The sequence below is a fragment of the Tupaia chinensis genome, unplaced genomic scaffold (assembly GCF_000334495.1).
Source record: "Tupaia chinensis unplaced genomic scaffold, TupChi_1.0 Scaffold145774_1, whole genome shotgun sequence".
Lineage (NCBI taxonomy): Eukaryota > Metazoa > Chordata > Mammalia > Scandentia > Tupaiidae > Tupaia > Tupaia belangeri.
Window position 1 is genome coordinate 22,043 of NW_006205632.1, and position 10,059 is coordinate 32,101.

At 46.0% G+C, this 10,059-nt stretch overlaps 1 long non-coding RNA gene across 2 annotated transcripts in view; it reads left to right on the plus strand.

Annotated features, from left to right (window-relative positions):
- The window catches only part of LOC102475527 (uncharacterized), a 26,728-nt gene that overhangs the window by 8,950 nt on the left and 7,719 nt on the right, over nt 1–10,059 (plus strand). The window contains exons 2-4 of one of the 2 annotated variants that reach the window (XR_337394.2): nt 2,134–2,228; nt 3,996–4,090; nt 4,667–4,895. This is a non-coding gene — a long non-coding RNA (uncharacterized LOC102475527). Of the gene's footprint in view, nt 1–2,133; nt 2,229–3,995; nt 4,091–4,666; nt 4,896–10,059 lie in introns of those variants that run through there. The other variant, XR_001369737.2, reaches the window with a different exon arrangement.

Sequence of the window (10,059 nt, forward strand, 5' to 3'; positions counted from 1 at the left end):
AGTAGCTTGAGCCCCTGGTTAGTAACCATGGCGGCCACCAACGCCTATCCTAGACCTTGTCCCGATTGTGAAATGGCCAGCAGCCCTAGTTACCCAGGCATCTTCAACAGTCAGGGCTGGCTTTTTCACATTCACCGCAACTTTGGAGGTGCCGGTTGAGTTGACCAGGGTGAGTCCCAGAATTCGCTGAGTGCCTTTAGTTTGTCTTTCCTCATAGCTGAGGCCTCACCTACTGGATTCACACAGAGCCCAGGAGCCACACAAGAAAATCCTCCGCTTGATGGCAGTGTTGCCTCAGAAAGTCCAACGTTTCTGGCCTCTGCATGTCCCTCCACCTTTCGTGGATGAAAAAAATAATCAAAGAAAGTCCAAAAGCCATGTAAACCCTAGAAGTGAGATTTCTTTCGTAGTGGATTTCTGGGGGGAAGTCTGTTCTTTACTTTGGGACATTCCGGGGTAGAATTAATTCCATTAAATAGAATGGATGTTCCCACCTCTATGTTGCTGCATCATCTCTTTATATACAGTTTACAGTCCAGATATCGTATTAATTGGTCTCCAGTTTCTGGGTACACTTAGGCAGCCTAGGGCAGAATTGTTGCTTTTATGGGGCCCTTGATTCACAGCTTCAGGTGGGATGCTTACCTAGAGTTTCTCCTTGTACATTGGGGTCAGTGTGCCTCTTCTGCCCTTGCCCATCCTAAACCTACTCAATGCCAGTGACCCTCAACCAGCAGCCTCATTCAGCTGACATTCTCAGAACCAGGCATGAAGGTGGCCATTGTGTGTGTGGCAGCAATAGACAGGGGCCATGTCAGGTGAACATACGGGGAGGAGGATGCCCTTACTCACACCTCCATGGTCCTAGGCTAGTCATTCCTCATGCAGGTCCCACAAGCTGCACATAACTCATTAGTTACCAAACAAACGATAGTCAGGTGTCCTCTAATAGTACCAGAGAAGCAAAGTAACTCTTGGTACCTCTAAAAGGCAAGGAGACCACAGCTGCAGACTTGAGCATAGAAACCTGCCTATGGCTCGTGGTGCTACACAAGGAAAACAGAGCACCTATGGGTCAGTTGTACCTTTTCCATGTTCCTCAGGAATAAATAAAGTAATTTTGAAGCAAATAAAAACAGAATGTTAGAGGAACCACATTGTTTTTGCTGGTCAAAATAATAAGTGAATGAATAAATAAATTTTTTTTAGTTATGCTGAAGCAAATACAAAACAATGAATTTTAGAGGAACCAGATCAGAGATATGAAATTTTCCAAAAATGGCAACAGAACAAAATGGTGGGTTCTAGGTGGTTAGAAGTCCTAAACCCAAAAGGGAATTCCAGGTTGTCTGAGGGATGCTCTGAGTGTCATACGGGTTGTGAAGAAATGTCAGCCTGGAGCCAGTCCCTTAGTGTAAACTTTAAATCGTGTGGAGAGAACCAGATTACAAATAGCCTGTTAGGCTTTAAGCACCTCCACAATGGCTTGAGATACACAGTAGACACATGTTTATATGAGCCCAAGTTCCTGAATACATGTAGAGATGAAGAAAAAGAGACTTTGGCATAAATATACCTCATTGGAGTGGATATTTCTACTCCAGCCCCACCTCGCTGTGACAATTACACATGTTCTGTGGCTGGTAAAAAAAATTAAAGAAAAAGAACACAACCTAAAAATATGATCGAAGGACAGTAAGGGAAAGAAAAATGGTTTATATTAGCTAGGGCTTAGGATGGATTCACTTGGCTGATATATAGTTCCAGAAGCCTAGAAGGTGCGTCGCAAAACTGGTTGTTAAGGAGACTAGTTTTACAATCAAGAGAAAGGCAAGAAAAAAGAAAGTTACAGGTTCTGTGGCAAGAATTCACTGTGATTCCTTTAAAGTAACCCAGGCAGCTCCTTGTCTATACCTTACTCCTTCCATGGCTAACTTGATTCACATTGCAGTACAGGAAGGCTGGGGTCACATGCTAACCATCTGCAGGTCAGCTTGTTTCTGCAGGTGTGGGTATGAGCAGTGTCTCAGGCTCAGGCCTTCCATAGGCCTTTGACATTGCAAGGGCCCTTGCATTCTAGAGACTCCCTGGCTGTGTTTCTTGCTCATACACATGTATGTGTTTTCTTCTCAGAGCCTTCTGGATGAAGTAGCTGAGCTGTGGACCCTGGGTCCTGTGCAAGGAGAACAGTGTCTTTTTTGAGCAATCTGGTGTTCTTCCTGACTGGCGTAAGTGTGGGACCCTATGTTCCCAGACAGGAGGGAAACTTAAGAGGAGCCAGGCCCTCAGGTGCTGCTATTTAGGGGAGCGGTTTCTCGTTACTCCTTACTCCCTCCCTAGTGCCTCTGGGCCTCTGCACCTTGAGTCTAGCTGGCTGAGAAATCCATGTCAATTCTTTGTAAGAATGCCAACTCTGAAGGTTTCCTGGTGGGCAATTCGTAGGTTTGATCCAACTCTGCGCCATATATGCAGCTTTTCCTATGGATTCTCAAGTTATAATGCTAAAGATACAGCTGTGGGTGGATATATTTAGGTGTGTTCTCAGCCGGCTTCATACAGATCCATTTCTCCTTGTCACAACAAATCCACAGAGCCCCTTACAGGTTGAAGGACCAAGTGTGATAGAATGGTTTTCACTCCAGTGTAGACTAGTCAGCATGATTTGTCTGTAAGGAATGGTCAAGGGCAAGAATGTGGGGATAGGAGTGTTGAAAGAGCTAGAGTGGCATTTCAGATACAAGATCGGCATAACATGGGCATTCTTTCTAACTCTATGACCTCACTTCCTTCTTGCAAATAACTGGAGAACAGAGGAAATGCAGCAGTTGCAGTCTGCAGCAGGATGAAGGAAGGGGCCCAAATGAGACAAGACCTTAAGCAGGTCTGAAGGAAGCATGGGTCCAGATGTTATCTGGGTGTATATGCTCAAGTCAAGAAGCGGAACTAGGCAGATAACCAAAATGGCTGGTGGGTCTAGCGCAAGATCACAGGCTCCAGTACCTTTTAGCAGCTGTATATGGTCAAGAATAGCAGAACCTCACGAAGGCTGGCTAAGACCTTTCAGAAATGAGGTCCAACAGGGCTAAATATCCCATTCTGCATAGCCTTTCCTCAAAGAGATCAAGAAGTTGAGTCGCCATATTGCAGCCCGATTGGCCAAAGCTTAGCATGCCTTCTTCAGCAATGGGCTGAGGGAGTGGACCTACAAAGAAGGTAGTAGTGCATCTGTTGTGCAACACTGCCATCAAGCGGAAGTTATTTCCCAATACCGCAAAAAAACGTTCCTTCTGACTTCCTGGAGAGGAGTGGCTTAGGGGAGAATCTATGTCCAAGCAACACCAGAGGGAGAACCCTGGAGGATCCAGAGCTATGGGAGTCACGGGACAACTCCTGAATACATGTAGAGATGAAGAAAAAGAGACTTTGGCATAAATATACCTCATTGGAGTGGATATTTCTACTCCAGCCCCACCTCGCTGTGACAATTACACATGTTCTGTGGCTGGTAAAAAAAATTAAAGAAAAAGAACACAACCTAAAAATATGTTCAAAGGACAGTAAGGGAAAGAAAAATGGTTTATATTAGCTAGGGCTTAGGATGGATTCACTTGGCTGATATATAGTTCCAGAAGCCTAGAAGGTGCGTCGCAAAACTGGTTGTTAAGGAGACTAGTTTTACAATCAAGAGAAAGGCAAGAAAAAAGAAAGTTACAGGTTCTGTGGCAAGAATTCACTGTGATTCCTTTAAAGTAACCCAGGCAGCTCCTTGTCTATACCTTACTCCTTCCATGGCTAACTTGATTCACGTTGCAGTACAGGAAGGCTGGGGTCACATCCTAACCATCTGCAGGTCAGCTTGTTTCTGCAGGTGTGGGTATGAGCAGTGTCTCAGGCTCAGGCCTTCCATAGGCCTTTGACATTGCAAGGGCCCTTGCATTCTAGAGACTCCCTGGCTGTGTTTCTTGCTCATACACATGTATGTGTTTTCTTCTCAGAGCCTTCTGGATGAAGTAGCTGAGCTGTGGACCCTGGGTCCTGTGCAAGGAGAACAGTGTCTTTTTTGAGCAATCTGGTGTTCTTCCTGACTGGCGTAAGTGTGGGACCCTATGTTCCCAGACAGGAGGGAAACTTAAGAGGAGCCAGGCCCTCAGGTGCTGCTATTTAGGGGAGCGGTTTCTCGTTACTCCTTACTCCCTCCCTAGTGCCTCTGGGCCTCTGCACCTTGAGTCTAGCTGGCTGAGAAATCCATGTCAATTCTTTGTAAGAATGCCAACTCTGAAGGTTTCCTGGTGGGCAATTCATAGGTTTGATCCAACTCTGCGCCATATATGCAGTTTTTCCTATGGATTCTCAAGTTATAATGCTAAAGATACAGCTGTGGGTGGATATATTTAGGTGTTTTCTCAGCCGGCTTCATACAGATCCATTTCTCCTTGTCACAACAAATCCACAGAGCCCCTTACAGGATGAAGGACCAGGTGTGATAAAATATTTTTCGCTCCAGTGGTCACTAGTCAGCATGATTTGTCTAAAAAGAATGGTAAAGGGCAAGAACTTGGGGGTAGCAGTGTTGAAAGACATAGAATGGCGTTTCAGATACAAGATCGCCATAACATAGACCTTCTTTCTAACTCTTTGACCTCACTTCCCTCTTGCAAATAACTAGAGAAAAGAGGAAATGGAGTAGAAGCAGAGTCTGCAGCAGGATGAAGGATGGGCCCCCAATGAGACAAGAACTCCAACAGGCCTGAAGGAAGAATGAGTCAAGATGATTTCAAGGTGTATATGCCCCAGAGTCAAGGAGCAGAACCAGGCAGATAGCCAGAATGACTGGTAGGTCTGGCACAAGATCCCAGGCTCAAGTACCTGTTGGGGACTGTATGTGGCCAAGAATAGCAGAACCTCACGAAGGCTGGCTAAGACCTTTCAGAAATGAGGTCCAACAGGGCTAAGTATCCCATTCTGCATAGCCTTTCCTCAAAGAGATCAAGAAGTTGAGTCGCCATATTGCAGCCCGATTGGCCAAAGCTTAGCATGCCTTCTTCAGCAATGGGCTGAGGGAGTGGACCTACAAAGAAGGTAGTAGTGCATCTGTTGTGCAACACTGCCATCAAGCGGAAGTTATTTCCCAATACCGCAAAAAAACGTTCCTTCTGACTTCCTGGAGAGGAGTGGCTTAGGGGAGAATCTATGTCCAAGCAACACCAGAGGGAGAACCCTGGAGGATCCAGAGCTATGGGAGTCACGGGACAACCTTACCAGAGTCCTTGTCAGGCCACTTATATCCCACAGTGTGAAAGCAGACCTGGAAGGATAGCCACAGTGCCTGGTGAAACAAGAAATCCTTTGTTTTCAGTTTGTAGTCGGCCATATTGGGACAGAATAGTAAAAGTCTTTGTAAAAGTGTACAGCTCCAGCATCCTGAGACTTTTGCCATTGCTTCTTTGCATGTAGTTGGCAACAATCACTTTTCGTCTCTTCTCCATTTGTCTGTGATTTCTTGTAGTCTGTCAGGGACCTGTCTGTGTCAATTTACCAGTCCACAGTAGGTGACAGAGACCTGTCTTTAACTCTCATTAGACTAACCACATACATGAAGTAAGTAATCATTCAGTTTCCATTCTAGACTTATTTGTGACCATTTAGTGAATCCCCAAAATATAACAGTAACATGCAGGAATGGCCTTTGCTTTCTATTTGTGTCTGTTCCTTGTAGCCTCAATCTCATGCTGGCCCAGGGACCTCAGAATTAAGACAGAGATAGTAGACTTTCCCTAATATTTAAAGCTCTTGGATTTTAGACCCTCTTCCTTCTCTTCATCAATTTTTTTCTGTGTGCCAAATCTAGCCTACTAATTCCTTGTATTGCCCATATTCAGGCCTTCATGAAGCCTTCTAAGGCCCAGATGAAAATACATATCCCTAGACATATGAACATAGGGCTAAAGGTCGTCTCTCCCTACACTATGTCTAAAGAACCTCTTATTTGGGTCTTGGCCTCTGCCAGCTGTTTCTTGCCAGGGCTGTGCTCCGTGGTCAGACCTCACCCAGGGGTGTAGTAGGAAGGGTCAAGACCCAGCTATCTATCACTTTTGCTTCACACTCCTGGCTCAGTCCTGAAAATCACTCCCTGCTCCACTTCATTCACACTATTCATGAGGTTTCCATGGTATTTCCAAGTGGTCTGAAGTAAGAAGTTTTGGGGGTACTGATTGGCTGAACGTTTTTGCCAAACCTCTGCTCCACATACTTCAGAATTCCCTAACCTCTTCCCCCAAACATTTGATTCCATGTATTTTCCCCAAGAAAGTGGAACAGGTCTCATGAACACAGGCCAGGTAACAGGGAAATGCTGGAGTGTTCTGTAAAGTTAGTTCATGTGGGAACAGCAGTTTGTGTAATGGCTATGTCTCTGGACTCCCATGTAGTCGAGCACAGTTCAAGTCCCGGACCCGGTGGCTTAAACTCAGGCCGGGAGTGTGTGTGTGTGTGTGCTCAAGATCCCGCGAGGAGAATGGAAGAGAAGGGATTGCAGCATGGCCAAACCCCTGGGGGATGATTTCTCACTGTCTGTCTCTCTGTCTCACTCTGTCTTTCTGGCGAGCTCATGCGCCCTATAGCAAAAACCTCTCCAAAAAAATAAATAAAGTTAGTTCATGTGCTAAATAGACCCATGTTCCCTGATTCCAGAGGATGATGTCTGCTCAACTTATCAATCTACTGTGGGTGTCAGCACTGCATGTCCTTAGCAAGAAAATAAGTGGGATGTCATCTTATAGGGACTGTGACCTATATACTTCCTCTGACAGGAATGAAAGTAAAGCAAACACTACTTTCATATCTAATGCACTTGGACTACTCTTCCTTGCCTAGAACCTGATTATTGGGAAATTCTCCATTTATTCTACTGGAAGGTGCCCAGTGCCACTTCCACTAAACCTGGCAGTGCCTGACCCTCCAGATGAGATGTTGGGCCCTGAGTCTCCCAGGTTCCTAAGACCCCCAGAATAGACCCCTGGCTCCACTTAATGGTAGACCATGCTTCTTCCCCAAGGGAAAGGATCAAGAGGTTACATGCCCTGTGGTAGCTTCAGTTCCTGATTGCCAAACATGGCGGCCACTGAGGGCTGACTATGTGCTACCACAGCCATCATGTGTCAGTCCTGGCAGACCTATGAACCCAGGGCTCTTGATGGGCTGACCTAAGTGGTCTGTCACTTTCACACTGACATCCCCAGTGGAATGACCGTAGTCAACAACAGAATTACACACACTTTCTCATATCAGAAGGCTTTCAAAACAGGTACACATACAGACTGATATCTATGCTCAGAAATCTGCCCCTTGATGGATGGCACTGTGTCTCTAGCAATTAACCTTTTTGGACTCTTCAGATTTCCCTCCACCTTTTATGGGTGCAAAAACAAACAAACAAACAAGGAACACTCTAAAACTATCCCACCTAGGAGAGTGGGGTTTACATTGCTGGGATGCTGGGCAATGTACTGTCCTAAGTTTGGCACTTAGGGGGGAGTATAAACACATATTCCAAACCATCGAAAGGAACAGACCTTCCCACGTATTTGTTGCTACATGATCTGTGCATGAGTTTTCAATGCAAATATCATGATAATATTCCCTAGTTTTCTGGACATACTTTTTAATATTATATGGGTTGGGTAGTCTGAGGTGAAACTGTAAGTTTCATGGGGACCTTGAAAATAGCTTGAGGTGAAATGAGTGCCTGGATTTTCCCTGCTTACCTTTGTGTCAGCGACCTCCTCTGTCCTCACCTGACTTCAGCTCAATCCCAGTAACTTCAGTTTAGCAGCCACATTTAGCTTCAGGTGTCCCGAGCAGGAGGACATTGTTTGGGTGTGGCAACAATAGGGGGGAAGAGCATGTCAGGTGAGCCCATTAGGAGAATTATGCCCTCAGGGGTTTCAACTACTCATACCTTAATAGTGTCCCAGGTTTTACCCCTAACTTACAAATTGTGATTCAAATGAAAGTCTGGTATCTACCCATAGTACAAAAATAACTCTTGGCACCCGTAAAAGCCAAAAGCAACAGAGCTTTAGACCTGATTTAAAATATTTTTAATTGAAAAACAAAGAAGAAACACCCATGATTTTTGAGTTCCACAAGGGAAACAGAGGACCTTAGTAGGTGAGTGCTTCCTTTTCCACGTTCCTCATGGACAAAAGAGGTGGACGGGCAGAAGCAAATAAAAGAAGCTTTAGAGGAATCAGAATGGGAGATCTGAAGTTTTCCAAAAGAGGAAAGGCCATGTCATGTAACTCTTAGACGGTCATGGATGAAACTGCATTCCACATGGCTGAACAGGGTTTGAGTTTCAGCACATCAGAATTAAAACAAGTCCGGCCTGAATGCAGAGCACTGCATCCTGACAAGATAGAGGTTTGGAGGAAGGAGCATTGTGATATGACCAGGTATTTTGGGGGTTTGATCTCTCTGTCTCCGTTATGTGAACATGCACATTCCCTTTGGCCTAAAAATAGTACGTTTCGAAAGGAGCCAATGTAATTTTAGTTAGCACAGTTCGAAAGGAAAGGACTCAGTCCGTGGAAAGCTTCCATGGAATAACAGAGGCCTCAATTAGTATGTATGGAATATAACTCTACCACAAACAAAGTCTGTGCATGCTCCAGAGACAGAACAGGACCCGGTAGTCAGCCACAGTGCCCGGAGGTCTGGCAGCATGCCCAATCACTGGAGACTGGTAACAGGCGTATCTGGGCAGGACTAGGGAAAAACCAAGTCCCAGGGCCCTGGGTGTTCTTGACATCCTTTTTCCTAAGAACATTGGGCGGGTTGGCCTAGGTGGGCCCACTAAGAGCATCCTTTGTCCATGGTACATCCGAGTCAAAGAATACCCTCATTTTGCAAGGTCTGGGTCCACTGGTGGCGAGGTGGGTGGGACCAGATATTGTTATGTGAGTGCTTGGAGAATCAGGTGATTGTAAGCTGGTCTGCGTCTGTTCCTTTGATGAATTCCATCTTGGAAACCATTCACAAGAGTCCTAGGAACATGAGAGAATGTGCACCAATGGAATGTGCTTACTCTTGAATCCTGGCCCTACAGATTTCAGCCCCATGTTGGCTTTGGTGGTTGGGAATCAGGAAGGCAATAGGAGTTTGTAACTAAACCTCACCACTCTTGGCTTTAGACCTTCTTTACTTCCTTTCCAATTTCTTTGCCTGTGTGCTAGGTCTAGCCAGCTTCCTCCCTCTTTCCTCCAGTTCTGTCAACATTTTAGGCATATCTTCCAAGGCTAAAAAGTCACTACCTGCACCTAAGTGCATCCTCATGGACACTGAGACCACAGGGCTGGCGCCTGAATCTCCCAAGACCCACACCTGGAGAATCTCTGGATCCTAGGTCTAGCCGGCTTCCTTCCCTCTTTCCCCTAGCTCTATCAACATTTTAGGCATGTCTTCGGAGGCTAAAAAGTCACTAAGTGCATCCTCATGGACACTGAGACCACAGGGCTGGCGCCTGAATCTCCCAAGACCCACACCTGGAGAATCTCTGGTCTGGGTTCTGCCCTTTGCAGGTTTTTGCTGCTAGGTTTGCTCCCAGGTCAGAGTTGGCAGCATGGTCCATAGCAGGTATCAAAGCCCAGCTGTCCCCCTCTTTCCATTCACACTCCTTGATGGGGGCTGACAAGCTCTCCCTGTCCCATGCCATTTCAAACTATTCATTAGATTTCCCAAGTTTTCCCAGTGGTCTCCTGTGGGTGGAGCTTCTTGGGGATGACCAACTGAACTTTCCCTTTGCCAAACACAAAAGCAAACTGTGAGCCATTACGTTCTCATGAGTCCTCAGCCCAAGGCTGCAAGCTTGGTAAACTCAATGTGGTCCTTCAAACTTATCCAACACAGGGAACCAACAGTTAGCGTAATGGCCATGTCGCTGGACTCCCACGTAGTCGACCGCAGTTCGCGTCCTGGACTCGGTGGCTTAAAATTCACGCCGGGCGCGTGTGCGTGCGTGCGTGCGTGCGTGCCCAAGATCCCGAGAGGAGAATGGAGGAG